This window comes from Diabrotica undecimpunctata, chromosome 8, assembly GCF_040954645.1.
Source record: "Diabrotica undecimpunctata isolate CICGRU chromosome 8, icDiaUnde3, whole genome shotgun sequence".
Lineage (NCBI taxonomy): Eukaryota > Metazoa > Arthropoda > Insecta > Coleoptera > Chrysomelidae > Diabrotica > Diabrotica undecimpunctata.
This window is the reverse complement of record NC_092810.1, coordinates 81510197-81530454: the sequence shown is the minus strand read 5'-3', so window position 1 is coordinate 81530454 and position 20258 is coordinate 81510197. Positions and strand designations below refer to the sequence as shown.

At 32.1% G+C, this 20258-nt stretch overlaps 1 protein-coding gene across 5 annotated transcripts in view; it reads left to right on the top strand.

Moving 5' to 3' along the window:
- The window catches only part of LOC140447715 (uncharacterized), a 597936-nt gene that overhangs the window by 118727 nt on the left and 458951 nt on the right, over positions 1-20258 (top strand). The gene's annotated exons all lie outside the window — the stretch shown is intronic.

Here is a 20258-nt window from a genome sequence, read left to right as displayed (position 1 = left end):
TAATTACCAGAGTATTCTACTAGAGACCTCTAGTGAGGAAAGATGAAGTTAAATGTGTCGATAGCAATTAAAGTAAACTGTATACCCAAGATTAATCAAGCCATTCAGAGCGATGCTGGGATTATTTATATTCCACTATGCATCAACAATTTACCCATATAAAAAATTTATTAAAATCCTTTATAAAAGGTATATAATTAAAAAACCCAATCGGGCTATGTCATAAAGACAGAACGTTTTCAAAAGTTTAAATTTCACGTTCTTTATAACTAAAGTGGTTATATACTTTTTAGGACACTGATGATGGAATGTGGATTCCTAAAACGTTCTGTCTTTATGACATAGCCCGATTGAGTTTTCTAATTATATACCTTTTCTAAAGGATTTTAACAAATTTTTTTTTGGTACATGGTATACAGCCAGCTACAGGAATTTAGTTTCCTTGTGGATTACCCATATAAATTACCATCATTCTTGTACTCATTGCGTTGAGTAAGGACGATAAATATACGAAGACGGTTGCGTTTCGATTTAATTTGAGTCTCTTACCACTCCCTAACACGTGTTTCTGGGTCTACATACAAAATCCGCAAAAAAAACATAAAATCTGTAATTCCTTTTTAAATATCTACAAAACGAAACGTACTAGGCCTGTACAATCTTATATACAAAGAAAAGTTGTAACATTTTTTACAAAATACAATACTAATATACAGGGCATTCCAGTAAAAAAAAATTAAAAACTTTGTATTTGAAAATAGTGATCACACTGTATATTTTATGACTAGATGTTAAAGATATTAAATTATTTCAAAATGACACTCCACTAGAAAAACTTTGACATGCCACTTACCTTTTGATTACCTTGGAAACCTAATTCACTCCTCTGTAAGTATTACCATTTTTCTCAAGAAAAGAGTAAATATTTCGTAATATAACAAGAGTAAAAAACAGTAAAAAAATTTTGTAAAACGAGTAAAATTATGAACTTTAGACCTATAAAACCTTATACAAATTCTTTATAAAAAAAAATATTCTACTATTCTACTATTATACTTGAGAAAAAATACTTGCGCAGTGGTTGAGCACTATGAAAACACTGGTCATATGCTAGACTATAACAAAGCTCACATTTTGGCACAGACTGATAACTACAAAAGTAGATTATTTCTTGAAATGTATTACATTAACAAAAATAAAAACACTTTAAATTATAAAACGGACACTGGACAGTTAAGTAACATATATTGTAACATATTGAACAAAATTTATAAATATTAAAAATAGCCAACATTCATCTTAATAACAACTAACCTTAATAATTCATCAAATAAATATTATTCTTCTAACTTTTCTTTTATTGTTATTTTTATTTTTACATTTGAAATAATTTTAATTTTTTATCGTATAGCTTTAACGAACGTGCTTAAGACAATTTAACCTTGACATTCAATATTGCAAATACTTCAATGTCAGTTTTGATTTGCGAAATCTTTTAAATTCTGTGAGTGTTTTAAAATGTATTTGTACGCCATTTTTTGTAATGTTCAAATTGTTTTTAGTTTACTCCTGAGGAAGCTTTTAAATAAATGGCGAAATATTGAGTAATTTAGAAAAAAAGAAAGATTTTTATTACAGACCACTTTACCCGATAATTTGAACGTATTTATAAATTATTTTTTGGTCGAAATAATCACTTCTAATATATATATATATATATATATATATATATATATATATATATATATATATATATATATATGCATTAGTTTTGTTACACACATTAGTCCGTAGTGTAGCAGTAATAAAAAAAAAACAGAGGTTTGGTGCACCCTGTATAATTTGGTAAGATAGGCAAACGAGACAGGCGCTCGACTCTAGTGGAAGGGCGTTAGAATCCCGGCTCGGTGGACAGAAGAATGAAACTTAATGTTAAAATTGATAACATGCCAGAATCCCTCATTATACAGAAAATAAGAACCACTTCATATCACATATTCCTTTTAAAACAAATATTCTAAAATTGGTCCAGCTTGCAAAACAGCTGTCGAACTATAATCGGTTCACAATTTGTCGATAGCTCACTATAAGTTTAATCCTAATTAGAGAACTGAAATACGGAGAGGATAGGTAATACGATATAATAGTAAAAACCAACCTGAAACTGACGGTTTAAGATGTTTTCGACTAACCCACCTTGTATCTGAAGGAATACAATACCTTATAATCCTATTACGAAGGTATTTTGAATGGTTATAGATAACCGACCAGTGTCGTAGAGTATATGATTGAAACATTTATTTGAACTAAATAAATATATTTTTTAAATTGTACTTATGTAAATTGTATTTTTTAATAAAACTTCTTTATTTTATTCAAAAATAAAAAGTTTCTTGTCATTTGTAAAAGATACATTTATTTAATTAAGGGGAAAGGCGCCAAATGTCGCCTGGCAAAATTTCCAATGTGTTTTAAATGTATCCATTATTTTCGAATCCGGAGAAAACTAATCAATATTTTTGAAAAATTTAAACGCAGAATGAAAGATTACATTATTACTGAGGGCAGAAAGTCCCTGAAAACTTCTACAATGTTTATTTTAATATGTTATGTAACAGGGGTGAAAATAAAAAAGAAAATATAGTATAATTTTTAATTGAAAATATTGCATGCAAAAGAAACTTTTTATTTATTCTAATAAATATTTCATTCTGCCTTTAAATTTTTCAAAAATGCTTTTTAGTTTTCTCAGGATTTGAAAAAAAAAATGGTTACATTTAAAACACATTGAACATTTTGACAGGCGACATTTTGCGCCTTTCCCCTTTAATACCTTACGATTACAACTACTATTACTTACCTTATAAAATTACGATTAGAAAACTATTCAAATTCAAAATAAATAGGATCAACTTCGGAATCCGAGTCGTCTTGAGGGTTAATAATTAGCGGTTGTGTCTCTACGGTCGCATCAATTATGTTATCAAGATCCCACATTTTTTGTTCTTCTTCTATTACATGTTTTACTGCATCTTTCCAGTTTTGTTCTGTAATATGTTGTAAAGACTCGTATAACAATTCACGTACAGCTTGTATTTTATATGACTTATTTTTTCTAGCCACATAACTTTTCATTTGTACCCAAATGAGTTCAATTGGATTTATTTCGCAGTGGTAGGGTGGAAGTCTAAGGACTGTGAGGTTTCGCCTTTCCGCCATTTTGTCAACTACGTATTTCTTGAACATAGATTTGTGTTGCCGGGCAATTTTTAAAAGTTTTGCTTTTACCATTCCATCTTCGTAAGGCAGATACTATCCAGGCAGATAATATCCTGTTTCTTCCACGCAGTCGTTGAAAGTCTTTCTACTAGTCGTGAATGATAAGGTGCATTATCTAATACTATAATTGAATTTCGTGGTATGTGTTCAATCATCTGCTCAAAATACTCTTCGAAAACATCAGCTGTCATCTCCTCGTGATAGTCTTTTGTGCTTTTGGACTGAAATTCCAACAAACCATGCTTAACAAATCCTTTTTCACTGCCAATGTGAGAAATTATTAATCTACTGCCTTTACCAGAAGGTGGGGAGATACCAGTAGACCAACCTTCCATAAAGGCTTGCCTGGAGCTTAATATATTTTTATCGGACCAAATTTTTTTTAGAGTATGCCCTGAGTTTACCCACGTTTCATCCTGGTAGAAGATTGGCCTTCCTTCAGCCCGGAATTTTCGTATGGATCTTAGATAATTTCTTCTCCAACATATTATCTCCTCCCGGTCAATCAAAAGTGATTTTCGGTCTGATTTCTCCCACCGGAAATTTAATTCTTTTAAAACTTGCCACAATTTAGTTCATCCGATAAGAGGCAAATCCGGGTCGTCTCTAACTTCTTGTAAAATTTTGTTTAGGTTTGGTATTTCTTTTTTGAAAAAAAAATTCATGAATTTTCCTTCGAATACCATTTTTGGCAAATTCATCAATTTCAATAGGCTTTTTCACTCTCTTTAAGTGTTCGTTTGTGTTTGGGTTAGCTATACCATGGTTTTTTCTTTCTGATAGAAACCTATATATAGTTGACTCTCCTACGCCAGTCATGTTGGCACAACTTTCTACTATGTTGCGAACAGTGTTTGTGGGATTCTGAGAAACCAGAGCATCGTGAACATTCAGGACAATAGTCTTCTCTCTTGGTGAATAGACAGACTTACTGACTGTACGCAACAGTACCGGTGTAAAACTTGATGATGTTGATGATGAAGCCATCACAAACAATCCAACAAAACGAGCACGAGCGAAAGGTACGTATATGTTCGTAGGTATATGGAATAAAAAATCACTCACGCACTGCATATAATTCGCAAAAGAAATATTCAAGACGCTAATTACTGCCTTAGACGCGGAAACACCGACGAGCCCTAAATTACATGCGATCAAAAACGTACTAAACAAAAAAATTGTTTTCGTTCGTAATAACTGACCCTTTCAAGTTAAGTTTCCAATATAAACTGAACAGGCGAGGCACGTGGCCAAAGCCGGCATCTTTATACCCATTATATTATTAAAAATCTGGGGAATTCCATCCTTATTATCTTGCAACGAATAGTACCTTCGGATATGAATTCCAGGTATTCTAGTAAAGTGATTAAACGCTAAGATTAGTATTGAAATATCCAAACAGATAAGGTATTCTTATTTACAAAATTGTTAATGGTTAAATTCTTATTTTTATTAATATAATATAATAACCAACATTAGCCATGAAAGTTTTAATTGTTTTTTTGCTAAATATACTTACTTACTTACTTAGTCCTAAGCCTTTCTACCGTTAGGTGTAAGGCTGGTGGGGTTAAGATTTGCACTGTTGTCTCCATGCTATCCGGTCTTGTGTTAGATTTCGTGCACTTTCCCATGTCAATCCTTTCTTCTCAACTTCTTTTCTGATTTCGTCTACCCACCTAACTCTTGGTCTTCCTCGTTTGTTTTTCCCTTGCATTCTCGTTTCAAACACTCGTTTTGTTAATCTTTCATTCGACATTCTACACACGTGCCCGAACCATCTTAGTTGCCCCTCTACTATTTTTTCGTTTATTGGTTCTAGTTTTAGGTTTTGTCTGATTGTTTCGTTTCGTATTTTGTCTGTCCTCTTTCTGTTTGCTATTTTCCTCAGGAACCTCATTTCCATAGCATTGAGATTTTTGTCTTCCTGTCTTCCTGTCAATGTCCATGACTCGCTATTATAGATGATTGTAGGTCTAACTACTGATTTAACGACTGCCGTTTTTACCTTCTCCGGTATTTCTTTTTTCCCCAAAAATGTTGTTTTCCTAGTGTTAAATAAGCTTCCTGTTCGTCCCATTCTCTCATTTATTTCCATGTCTTGTTTACCGTTTGATTCGTTAAAATTGTTAATGGTTAAATTCTTATTTTTATTAATATAATATAATAACCAACATTAGCCGTGAAAGTTTTAATTGTTTTTTTGCTAAATATAATAGTATTAAAATATTATTAATATTATATATAACAGTATTAATTTAATATTATATTATTATTTAATGAATAAACACCTCAGGAACGCCTATGATTTACGACCGTTTTATGAGTTTAAGGCACATTTCGTGCTCTCAACAATTTGTGAACGGATAATAATTATTTCACGAATACCATACTTCTATCTTTAATGCCATTTCGACAACAATAGATATGGAAGATATGTATTTATTCCAACAGTCGTTTTACTTTTATCACTCTTCGCGCTATAGCTTTTAGTTGTTTGAATTTAATCAGGTTTGACTCAGTTCTTGTTCTACGATATTTATTTAATGCTGTTTTTCTTTCTCGGATAGCGTTCTTACACTCAGTATTCCACCAGGGTACAGTTTTACGAGAAGGCGATATTGTGAATGTTCCAATGTGCGTTTGAGCACCCAGGGCGATTAAACTCACTAGGGAGTTTAGTGCTATATCAGGATCTTCTGGTAGTTGTAGCTGGTTGACATTGTTTTCAATGAAGTCTGAAAAGTTCTTCCAGTTAGCTTGAGATAATTTCTATTTCGAAATTTTTGCTCTGGGTTTGCTGATAGAATTAGAAATCAATCGCTTACTAAAATAAAGGGGGCTGGAAGTTGATTAATTAAGTTTATTAGCTCAAATTCAGTAAGGCTGTGGGAAGGTGGTATGTAAATGCTACAGATAGTAATTTTATTTGGACACCAAAGAGTAACAGCAACACAATTATTTTGTCTGATAAAGATTTTAAAAAACGTATTCAATTAAACAATGAAGTAGCTGACTATTGAATTCACCTGCTGACTGCTGAATACATTTTCGATTGTAATGACGGTCGTACTCCTTGAAATGCTACATTATATATATATATATATATATATATATATATATATATATATATATATATATATATATATATACATATATATATATATATATATATATATATATATATATATATATACATATATATATATATATATATATATATATATATATATATATATATATGTATATATATATATATATATATATATATATATATATGTAAATACTTTTTTCTTTTTGGGTGTGGTAGTCAATAAAAAATAGAGCTTTGCTAAGGCGTACTATTTATTCTGAATCCAAGCTTTCGGTGGTTTTTTGCCACCTTTATCAAGGTCTACAAAGAAAATTACTATGTAACAATTTGAATGGTGCAAAAAAAAACTATAAAAAACTTACCTGAATGTAAGATTCGTGGCATAAACAACAACGTTAAATAACATGATAATACTGAAATTGCAACTAAACTTCTCTCTGGTTAATATTTTTACAGAAAGCCATAAATGGAGAACAGCTCCATTGTCATATATGGACGGCGGCATAGATGACATCGATATTTAAGAAAGGAGATAGAAAACGATGCGAAAACTACAGAGGAATAAGCGTAATATCATCAATAGGAAGATTATATGGAAAGATACTGCGAGAAAAGATAGAGCAAGCGATAAAAGGCAAAATCGGAGAGGATCAGGCAGGCTTCACGGCAGGAAGATCATGCATAGACCACATATACACACTGGAACAACTGTTGGAAAAGAAAAAAGCAAAAAATAGAGATATACACTTGGTATTTGTGGACCTGACAAAGGCGTATGACTCTGTACCAAGGTCAGAACTACGGGAGGCAATGTACAAATTAGAAATACAGACGGAACTCATAGAAGCTACAAAAGCTCTGTATAAAGAAAATAAAGTGTCCATTAAAATGGGAACAAGAATCATAGGAGACTTCACCACAACAAAAGGGCTCCTGCAGGGTTGTTCCACATCTCCAACCCTATTCAAAATATACTTAGAGAAAGCCTTGACTACATGGAAAAGAAAATGCGAAGGCATGGGAGTACCGGTACGGAACGAATACCTATATACATTAAGTTTTGCAGACGATCAAGTAGTGATTGCACAAGACTAAGACGACCTCAGCTACATGATGAAGAAACTACAAGAAGAATATACCAAGGCTGGCCTAGATATCAGCCTCGCGAAAACAGAGTACCTATCTACAAGTGAAGAAGACATAGAAGATCTACAGATTGATGACAACGTAACAATCAAAGGAAAGGATAAATTCAAATACCTGGGGTTTATAATCACGAAAAAGGCAACAACAGAGGAAGAAATTACACAAAGATTAGGACAAACAAGAACAGCAATCCGACAACTTAACTCAGTATGGTGGGATAGACACCTAAATATGAAGACAAAAACGCAGATTTATAAAACATTAGTGCGAAGTATTATGACATATGGGGCTGAAAATTGGATCATAAACAAGAAAAACGGCAGTAAGATAGTAGCAACAGAGATGGAATGCCTGCGAAGATGCTGCAGAGTAACAAGAATGGATAGGAGAAGTAATGACGAAATAAAGCAAAGAACATCAATAGAAACAGACATACTAACATATATAGAACAAAAAAGACTAAAGTGGTATGGACATGTAAGAAGAACTAGCGACAGCAGATGGATAAAGAGAACCGAATGGAGCCCCATAGGAAGGAGGAAAAGAGGACGACCCCGAAAATCCTGGAGGAACGAAGTAGACGACGCCATGGGTAAGAGAGGACTAAACGATGGAGAATGGAACAACAGAGAGAGATGGAAACGGTTGAGCGAGGGAAGGCAGTGAATACTGTAGAATCCCTAAATATATATATATATATATATATATATATATATATATATATATATATATATATATATATATATATATATATATAGGGATCCCATCCATCCTCCCTAAATAAGAGAACCGACATCGACAACTTGAGTCAGATATATCACTCCCTCATCATACAAAATAAATAAAAATAAACCCCGTACAAGACAGTAACTTCAATCCCATTTTTCTTTCCAAATTTCTCCTTTTTTTTTCTTTTTTTTTTGTTGGTTTGTTTTTTAAAGAAAAAGGAATAAATGAATTCTTGTTTAAAAGGTCCGTCCCTGTTCCGCTTGATAATTTCCTTAAGAATCGTAATCTGCACCATGCATTCCAAAGAAACACATGGACGAAAACAAGCCACATGTGAAAATTATGACGAGCTGATCCAAAACAATCGAAAAGATTAGTGTGGTTTGACCCTCGAAAGAGCTTAAACCAACGTTCTAATGAAGCCATCGGTTAAAATTAAATGAACTAATGTTCTTACAGTTTTACTTGTATTTTTTGTTTCGTTTCTCTTGTTTAGTTTTTAATCTTTAATGTTAAGTTATCGTAGAGTTTGTATAACATCTTTAAAAAAACCCTACAAATTGTTTTTGTAAGTATGAACCCTGTTGGTTTGTTTACTTATATTCTAAAATCTTTTTTATTTGTAGTGAACTGATGATGCTTTTAAAAATAAAAGCGAAACGTATTCGAATAAAGCAATAAAGTAGTTGACGACTTTTATTTGCCAATTATTGACCGATATATATATATATATATATATATATATATATATATATATATATATATATATATATATATATATATATATATATATATAATCTACAATCACTCTTATGAGAAATGATACGGCTAGACAGATTCCTTCCAGTTTCACCAATGTACGTGAATGGACCTTCAGTACATTGAATGCAATAAACAACATCTGTAGTCTCTAAAGTGGTTAGGGGTTGTTTTATTTTGCTATACAGCTGACGTATGGTTTTGATGTTCTTGTTAGCTATTTTGATATTCTTAAATTCTTTGAAAATCTTAGTGAGTTCAACGGTTAGTTTCGGAATATATGGAAGGGCATAAAAATACACACTTGTTGGAGCAGAATTATTTTGTGCTGAGGGCACTGATTGTGACATAGTAAGAATGTTATTTTTATTAACAAAAGGAACATTAAAAATTAATTTATTAATCAGTCTTGGAGGATATGAATTTTCAACAAAAATATTACGTAAGAGGTTGAGATCATGTTGGAGATAATCCGGACGTGATAACCTTTTGACACGTTCTTTCATCGCTAGGACTAAATTAGTTTTCATCCTAGGAGGATGGTAAGAATGGTAGCTTATGAATCTATTGCTACATATGGGTTTTCTATACCATTATGTTTTCACAACATTATCCTCACATCTATGCAATCTCATGTCAAGGAAAGGCAAAGATCACTCCCGCTCCTCCTCGCACGTGAATTGCAAGTGTGGGTTTCGTTGATTGAACACATTTAACGTAGAATGTATACAGTCTGCAGGTAGTGCCAAGATTAAGTCATCCACGTATCTCTTTATGAACGGTATTTCAAAATTGATTTGTTGCAAACAGTCTTCAATCAAGTCGTCCAAGACATAATTGCACAGTATTGATGAAATAGTAGAACCCATTGGAGTACCAAAGACTTGTTTGTAGTAACAATCATTAAAAATCAAAACATTAGAGTCAAAAACAAAAGAAATGAGTTTTTTGATATTGGCTAAGTTAAGGGTTGTGTGCATTGATATGTCATCCCAGTGTTTCTCAACACTAACCAATATTGTGTGTAATGGTAAATTAGTGAACAAAGACACTACATCAAAACTAACGAGCTTATAGTCGATAGGTAATTTTAAGTTATTAATAAAAGAACTGAAACTGAAAGAGTCCTGAATGTAAAACTCATTGTTATTACTGTACGTTTCTGTGAGAATATTAGTTAAAAAACTTGCTATGGGGCCATTAGGTGTACCTATTGAGGACACTATTGGTCTCATAGACAGAGTAGGTTTATGAATTTTTGGGGGAGCATAAAATCTAGGAGCAATTGCATTGTAATTTTTCAAAGTTTTACCAACTGATTGATCTATTTGATTCTCCTTTACCAAATCAGAAACTAGTTTATTAGCCTTTTGTTGCAAAGTACACACGGGATTATTGTTCAACTTTTTATAATATTTAGTGTCGGTGAGTAAGTCTTCACATTTTTGTATATAATCCCTAGTGTACATTGCTACAGTGACATTGCCTTTGTCACTCTGGACAATCTTGATCTCAGGGTGATGTTTCAAAAAAGTTTTGCATTTGATATAATATTTATTTAAGAATTGGTCTTTTTTATCTTTGTTGAGAAAGTTAGTGATTATATTAGTGCATTTGGACCTTAGAATGTCCTTATCGACATTCTCAATTGGTCTTAAAATGTTTTTGATGTCTGCCAACAAAGAGGAAACTTTAAAATCTTTTTGTTAGGAAGCAAAGCGAACTTAGGGCCTAAAGCCAACAACTTTTTAACTTCTACAGGAAATTCTAAGTCTGTGAGGTTTTTAAACCAACTCTCCCTGAAATCAATACTGTCAAAACTATCTAATCTGCACTTATTAAATTCACTGATATTGGTTCTCTTAATTTTATGAAAAAGGTTGTTATAAATTACTTGTTGAATACGTTTGAACTCAACATATGTGTAATAATTAAGTATAGATTTTGATTTGGCCTGGAGATCTTGTAGCTTATTTTCTAAATAATTAATATCAGCAAAAGTAATCTTAATTTCTAAATTAAGAATATTTTTTCCAAACCTTTTACTAAGTCCTTGAGCTCGAAAATGTATCTCTCCTCTCCTATGATGAAGTAAGTTATTCACATTTGTCAAACTGTTCGTGATATGGTTCGGAAAACAATCTGCATTTCGACACTTAATTAAAAAAGTCTTTCTGTTCCTTAACGCTGCCAGTTTGGTGTTCACATTAGCCCATTCCTTTAGATACGACACAAGTAATGGTCCGTATTTGAGTCTGATGTCATCATAAAAACCCATACTAAAAGTAAGAAAAAGTAGTCCAAAATTTTTGACTAGTTTGGAAAAAATATATGTAAATACTTTTTTCTTTTTGGGTGTGGTAGTCGATAAAAAATAGAGCTTTGCTACGGCGTACTATTTATTCTGAATCCAAGCTTTCGGTGGTTTTTTGCCACCTTTATCAAGGTCTGCAAAGAAAATTACTATGTTGTAACAATTTGAATGGTGCAAAAAAAACTATAAAAAACTATAAAAAACTTACCCGAATGTAAGATTCGTGGCATAAACAACAACGTTAAATAACATGATAATACTGAAATTGCAACTAAACTTAAAAATGTTACTGTTAAAAAGACACTTTAAAAATTAATACATACGTTATGTTACTTCCCTCCACACATATTCTTAGTTTTTATTAATAATTTTTATTATTTTATTTTTATATTTAATTCTTTAATTAACGTGTGTGTATGTCTTATAATCGTGAATTAATACGGACCTGTACAGTCCGCCCCCTAACAGTCTTAAGGGAGCGAAGCTACAAGACGACACGCACCTCAATCTCAGTCTTGTATAAATCAGCGCGCTAAACACTCCAGTATTTTTTGTGTGTAAACCTGACGACGCGACTTTAAGAAGATTCTGCCCCCTGAGTTCCTCCAGTGCACTGTGGAAGAAGAAGAAGTGTTACATCAACATCACAGGTACCGTAATTTGATTGCATACACACACAATACTTATATTAATTGATAAATTTTACATATAACTTATTTTCGTATAAAAATAATACCAGCACCTAAATAAACAATTATGAGCGAGTGTTTCTCTTATAGAATTTACATTTGTTAATTGGTCCTTCGAGCCGGATTGAAATTAGTTTAAAGTATTTTATTCAATTAAAAACGCGATCAAATTATATAAAATTTTAATTGTTTGGGCAAAGCTTCTTCACAAAGTTCGTTTAAAATCATTTAAAAATCCGCAAACATTTTACACATCTGGAAATCAGCTCCTTTAATCCCGAGTACGGCTAGGTACCTGACCTATTGTTAAATATAAGCCATAAGCCGTCATAGTTTCCAAAATCACGTAAAATTTCTTTGGCTACTACAATTTAGAATTCTTTAAATACAAGGGGTTTAAAAGTTTATATATTTGGTTTAAATAACTTAGGAAATTTTAAAAACGCAATATTTATTGAACACTTTGGTTTTAAAAATATTTTATGCGTATATTTCTAGTTACAATTAAATAAATATATTTTGAATTTTGTTTAAATAATACTGGAGTGTTTTTGTTTGCTGGATTATACATACTCAAATATAATAAATATTTATTCTTACTGATACAGTATACTCCCTCTATAACGAACACGGTTATTACAAGGTTTCGCTTATAACGAGATACATTAGATGTCCCGTGAAATTTCTATTGAACTATAACCGTCTGTAGCGAGGCAAATTTGGTTATAACAAGAGAAAATAAGATCCAAAAACGTGTTTTTTTACGTTTTTGGTCGGGTCGTGGCTATAAATAAATACCTTTTCAAACAGACCCTCAATAAACTTAACTGCAGCCCGCAATAAACTTCTTTACAATGAGTAAATACAACTGTTTCACATCTTTAGAAAATATGAGGGAATGATACTGGACCATTTAAAGCAGTTAAAAATGACAGAGTTCTTAAAATTGCAGAAGCAATAGCTTATGATATCCTTGAAAATACGCTTTATGCAATATGTAATTGGAAAAAAATATAAGTACAGATTTTTTATTTTAACGTCTTTTAACGTAAATAACTTTTTTTCAAAAACGCCATTCAAACAATATTTATTAGCATCTTATATTGCTCCGAATGGCTTCACTATAGGAAGTTAATGGTTTAGAAAACTACAGATTCATATGTATGCACAGTATTATTATTGTCTGATATAACGAGATCGGCTTATAACGAGGTAATTAGTCTGTCATTTCACTTCTCGTTATAGAGGGAGTCTACTGTACTTATTGAGTTTCATAACTTTAAAAGTATTGCATATATATATATAGTATACGAGTACATACTGAATTTATTGAGATCATTCTTTAAAGGTTCTTTGTTTTACACAAATATCTCTTTCTATAAATAATAATGTCTTCCAGAAATTCAAATAGAATTGTTCGTTTTCGCGCATTGAGAAACGTTGACATTTGTAAAATTAAACAAATGGAAAAGCTGGCAGATGAAGTGTTAGTTGATGCTTCATTAATTCCAGGGTTTCTCTTTGCTGCAAAAGATTACGAAGCTACCAATACTAGTTTTAATGATCAACATACTGAATTAATTAATTTAATTGCTGTTGAGGAAGACGTAGATTTAGATACGGAAGAATTAATTGGATTTGAATTTGCTAATAGTATTAATAAAATAGCTTCTCTTTATTTTAAACATAATTCATTACTGAACATTACTACTAGTGGAACTCAAAATGTGTCCGCTGATCCACATATTAGATCAAAAACTAATGTAAATCTTCCGAAACTAAATTTAAGTATATTTGCGGGCGAGATTACCGATTTTCCCACATTTATAGATTTGTATAATGCTCTTGTGCATAATAATTCCGATCTTTCTAATATAGAAAAGTTTAGTTATCTTCTGCAATCACTTAAGGGAGTACCTTACAATTTAGTTAAAAGCATTAAGCTTAAAGATTCTAATATATAATTGCTTACAACACCTTAATTGATCGCTATGAAGGTAAACGAGACTTATCTAGAGCATTATGGAAAAATATACAAAATGCCAGTGTGGTTAAAACTGATAATCCTATCTCACTTAGAAAATTATTAGATATTTTCAATGAAAACTTAGCCTCTCTAGAAAAATTACTTTTTTCTCCCTCTCAATGGGACTTCATTCTAATGAATTTACTGATGGACAAATTAGACAAGTCAGCAAAAATTTTAAGTCTATTAATTCCGATACTTTTAATAACGTAAGGTATTCATCTCGTCAAACTTCTACATTTTTGACCAGTTCTGTCAAAAATAAGTGTCTATTTTGTGGTTCGGATCATGCTGTATTTAAATGCAATCAATTTCTTGCTGAATCACCTCAAAAACGTTTTGGCTTTGCTAAACAGAATAAATGTTGTATAAACTGCTTGTCTAAAACTCATGTTACGGTCAAATGCCTTTCATCCAAAAGATGTACACATTGTAATAAAAAACATCATACTGCTCTTCACTTTGATAATCCTAATGCGAATGATCATTCTTCTTCTTCTCACAACGAGGTTGCTAGTTCATCTAACGATCATATGCCTTCAATTTCCGCCTTATCAAATACTTTGACAAATAATGTCTTGCTAGCTACAGCTACAATCTATGTTCTCGATCGTTTTGGTAAAACCTTGGAAGTTAGAGCCTTGTTAGACAGCTTCATTAGTAAATAATGTGCAGACAAATTAAGTCTTCTTAAATTCAATGCGGCTTTATCGATACAAGGTCTTGATAGAATGTGCACCCCAGCCAAATCAGGCGTAAAATTGAACATTTCTTCGTCTTATGACATAAACTTTCATTGCGAGATAGATGCAATAAGTCTTCCTCAAATCTGTCAAAACATGCCAACTGTTCCAATTTCCTTAGACAACTTGCCGTATCTTCAACATTTAAGGTTGGCTGATAAAATGGCAAATATTCCAGTAAAGTTGATGTTCTATTAGGAGCAAATATTTTTCCTTACATCTTAACAGGAGGAATTATTAAAACCCGTAATGATCAGATTTCAGCTCTTGAAACAAGTTTCGGTTATGTTTTGATGGGAAATATTCCACCTACAAATATAACAAATATTCATTCCTTTTTTACGTCATTTTCTGCTAATGATTCTGAGCAATTAGATGCGACATTAAAACAATTCTGGGCCATTGAGGAAGTACCAGAAGTTAAATCTTATTTAACTTCTTTAAGTTAAATCTTCCGGAAGACTCGTTCTGTGAGAAGCTGTATACTCATACCACTTATAGAAATGCCGAGGGCAGATTTATAGTAAATCTGCCTTTTAAAAACGAAATACCTTCTTTTGGCGGCACAAAACGTTTAGCCTTACAAAGATTTAGTTCTTTAGAGCGCAGATTTGCCAAAAATGAATCACTTAAGATTAAATATACAAGCTTTATCAAAAGTTTCATAGATAATCATTATTTAAATCCTATTCAACCAAGTACGGCAATAAATAATGCTTATTATCTACCACACCATTGTATTTACAAGGAGTCCAGTACTACTCCATTGCGCGTTGTGTTTGATGCTGCCGCACACGCCCTAACTTTCCGTCTTTAAACGATACGTTATATTCAGGTCCAAAATTACAAAATGATCTTGTAAATTTATTGCTTAAATTCAGGTTTCATAAATATGTCTTTACTGCAGATATTAAATCCATGTTTACTCAGATTCTTATCGCTCCTGAGCAACAAAGATTTCAAAGAATACTTTGGCGTTTTTCGGAACAGGAATCTATTGCGGAATACGAACTTACTCGGGTTACTTTCGGTGTGTCTAGCTCACCATATCTTGCAATTCATACTCTACAGCAGCTAGCAGTCGACGAACCGGACTTACCTGTGGCCTCATCTATACTCCTAAAAGATACTTACGTAGATGATGTGGTGACAGGAAAGGATTCTTTACAAAATAGTGTTCTTGCTATAAAATAATTAATATCTTTATTGAAACGTGGTGGATTTGAGTTACGAAAATGGGCAAGTAATGCCCCTCAGTTATTCTCTCTCACTAATATTCCTTTGGATCATATTCTGCAACAGTCTTTTTCATTTGACTTAGATCAATCTTCGTTGAAGGTATTAGGACTTGGATGGAATCTATCATCTGATGATTTCTTTTACAAAATTTTACCTCTTCAAGCTTCCTGTACAAAGCGAAATCTCTTAGCCCAAATAGCTCGCATATTCGATCCTTACGGTATTCTTAATCCTGTCAGTTTGATAGTGAAGACTATTATTCAGCGTCTTTGGCTACTTGATTTAGATTGGAATGCAACTTTGGAAATTACTTCAAGGTGGGAACAATTTAAAATTTATTTTCTTTTAGCCCGAACAAAGGCATCTCCTACCAGGGTACAAACTATTACTCGTCTCGAGCTCAATGCAGCAGTAATTCTTAGTAAATTATTATCTTATATACCGTTTAGTAGAATTTACGCATGGTCAGATTCGACTGTTGTTCTTCATTGGATTAATTCACAGCCATATAAATGGAAAACCTGATATATATATATATATATATATATATATATATATATATATATTGGCGGTCAGACTAGTTGGACGCGTGTAGTGTCGCTCCGAAATTAAATTCCAATTTTGGGTGGTTTCGAGTGTAATCTGCATGCAAATTAGTGTAAAGTGTAGTTAAAAAGGACCTTTATGTAAGTAAATAATCAGATATCGGATTTTGAACTGTATTAAATTAATAGTTAGTTTTAATTGCCCTACGGATAAAAGTGAAACTTCTGAGTGGTCGAAACGAGTTGAGCTTTTTACGCTGGACGGGTGATTAAGAACGATAAACAATAATAATTATCAACAAAAACAATAGGTCTGTTATTCAGGTTTCGGTAAAACTATACAGAATTATAAAGGCTGAATTTATTTGCTGTTTTGATATTAATTGTATTTTTGTATTTACAAGTGGTAGAAGTCGAAACTGATTAGGATCGAGAATAATAGCTAAGATTTAACTGTAGAGGTAGGCGCGGCGCTTGTCGAGATTTGTAACCGTTACTTATAATATTTATATTTATAAATACTTTAATTATTTGAATAAGAAGAAAAATGGCGGATGGTAAGGTTGATGAAGATGGTAAAAGAAAAAGCAAAGAGGAGATAGATATATTTAGCAGGAGCAGAAAAGTGAGCCGAACGCCAGACAGGTCGAAACCAACAACGAATGAAACCAGCAGCCAGAACGAAATGATGGAACTAATGAGACAAATAGCAAGCGATAATAAAAAGAAAAACAATGACCTGGAAGAGATAAAAAATACAATGGGTAATATGATTGAGGAACTAAAAGAAATTAGGAAGGAAAATAGTAAATACAAATTGCAAATGAAAGAAATAATAAGAGAAAATGAAAATCTAAAGAAAGAAATGACAACGATGAAACAAAAAATAGATAAAATAGAAATAGCATTGGAAGCATTTCAGAAAGAAAAGAAGAAAGATAACCTAATTATGAGAGGCTTACCAATAGACACAATAGAAGCAGAGCAACTGGAGAACTTCATAGAAACAAAAATGGGAGTAAAATCAGAAATAAATAGGGTACAAAAGATAAATGAAACAATGTGTGTCATCGAATGTAAAAAATTCGAAGATAAAATGAAAATACTGAAAGCCAAGGGTAAACTAAAAAACTATAAGCAACATAGAGTATATATAGAATGTGATCTAACATTAAAAGAGATAGAGATACAAAGAAATCTTAGGAAGATAGCAGCAGATGAAAAGACTAATGGGAAAAGGACAAAAATTGGATATGGTTTCATAGTTATTGAAGGCATTAAGTGGAAATGGAATCAAAAAACAAGCCAGATAGAAAAAATAACATACAATACAGAACCAACTAGTTCAAAAAACTAGCTGAAGAAAACACAATAACGGACCGAGAAACAAAACAGGCACAGAACAGGGACATGAGCAGATCTAAAGATAATAACACAAACGGGAGTAAAAACAAATTGAAGTACAACTTAAACACAGAAAAGAACAAAACAATTTGGAAAATGGCATCATGGAATGTGAGAGGTATAAATGGGAAGGAAATAGAACTGGGGGAAGAAATTAGAGATAAGAACATTGAAATAGTAGCTATAACAGAGACAAAGAAAAAAGGAAAAGGATCAATAATATTAGAAAACGGAATGTTACTAATATACAGTGGAGTGGAAGAAACGAAGAGAGCTCAGGCAGGAGTAGCGTGCATGATAAAGAAGGAGAGTATCAACAAAATAAAAAATTGGATATATTACAACGAACGTATACTAAGAGTAGACATAGATATGGATACAGAGGAAACCAATACAAACCTAATCATATGTTATGGACCAGATGAAGACGCAACAAAAAACGAAAAGAATGAATTCTGGGACAAATTACAAGAAGTGATAAATGATTGTACAGAGAAAATTGTGATCACAGGAGACATGAACAGTAGAGTGGGGAAAGAAACAGAAAAATGGAACAATGTCATCGGACCTTATGGGGAGGACAAACTAAACAAAAATGGAAAATTACTACTCGAATTCTGTCTAGACAATAACCTGGTGATTATGAACACACACTTCCAACATAAAAGGATACACAAGATCACAAGAGAAGTCAAATCAAGAGACGAACAATCAATTATAGACTATACTATAGTGCAAAAAACAGAGAAGAACTGGATAAGAGACGTAAGGGTAAAAAGGAGTTATGAAATTGGTAGTGACCACTATCTACTAGAAACCACATTCAAAAGCAAAAGAAAAGAAATAAAAAGAAATGAGAACATAAATAGAAAACACAAAGAAATAAAAAAAATTTATAAACTAAGGGAAGAAACAACAAGAATAAGATACTCAGAAGGACTAGAGAAAGAGATGGATAATGAACATGAAATAACAGAAACAATAGAAGAAGAATGGGGAAAATTTAAAAATGCGATGATAAAAACAGCTAAATCAATATGTGGAACCACAAGAAATAACAACAGAGGGAAACGAACATCTTGGTGGAACGATGAAGTGAAAAGAGAAATAAAAGAAAAGAAGAAATTATGGAAAGAATACATTCAAGACAAAACACAACAAAAATATGAAAATTATAAGAGACAAAGAACAAAAGTTAAAGAGATAGTTAAGAAAGAGAAAAAGAAAAGTTGGGAAAAATTCGGGGAAAAAATGGAAGAAAACAACACAGAAAACGTAAAATTATTTTACAGAACACTGAAAAACCTAAGAAGCAACAAAGAAACGAAACTGAAACAAATAATGAACAAGGAAGGAACAATAATAAACGACGATAAGACAATAATGGAAAGATGGAGGGAACATTTTCAGCTGATACTGAATGGAAATCAAGCGAATACAATGGAGAAGGAAAGCCACAACAGGAGAGTATCCATGAGAAACACGGAAAATCCAGAAACTATAGAAAAAGAAGAACTGGAAGAAGCAATAAGAAAGATAAAGATTGGAAAAGCAGCAGGAAGCGATGAAGTAGCACCAGAAATGATGAAATATATAGGAGTAAAAGCAAAAGAAAAATTGTTATACATATATAACCTAATATGGAAGAGAAAAGTAATACCCAGAGAATGGACAAATGCAGTAATTATACCTATATACAAGAAAGGAAACACAAGAGACTGTAGGAACTATAGAGGTATATGTGTAGCAGCAAAAGTATACGAAACCATAATAGAAAGGAAAATTAGAAAAGAAATAGAACATAAATTAGAGGATGTACAAATTGGATTCAGGAAAGGACACAACACACAAGACCATATATTCACCATGCAACAAGTAATAGAAAAAGCCTTAAAGAAAAATAAAGAAATACATCTGAGCTTTATAGACATGGAAAAAGCATTCGACTCAGTCAAAAGAAAAGATATATGGGAAAGCCTAAAGAAGAAACAAGTAAGTGAAGAACTGATAGAAGCAACAAAGAGTATATACATGAAAACAACAAATACAGTAAGAATATTAAATATACAGTCAGAACCATTCGAAACAACCCAAGGAGTTAGACAAGGGGGAAGCCTCAGCCCAGTACTATTCATAAATGTAATAGATGAGATAGTGAAAGAATGTAAGAAAACATTCAAGAAATACTGCATCGGTTGGAACAGAATGCAAATGATAAATGCTGAGATGTGTATATTTGCAGACGACATAGTATTAATTGCGGAAACTGCAGAAAAACTGAAATACAACTT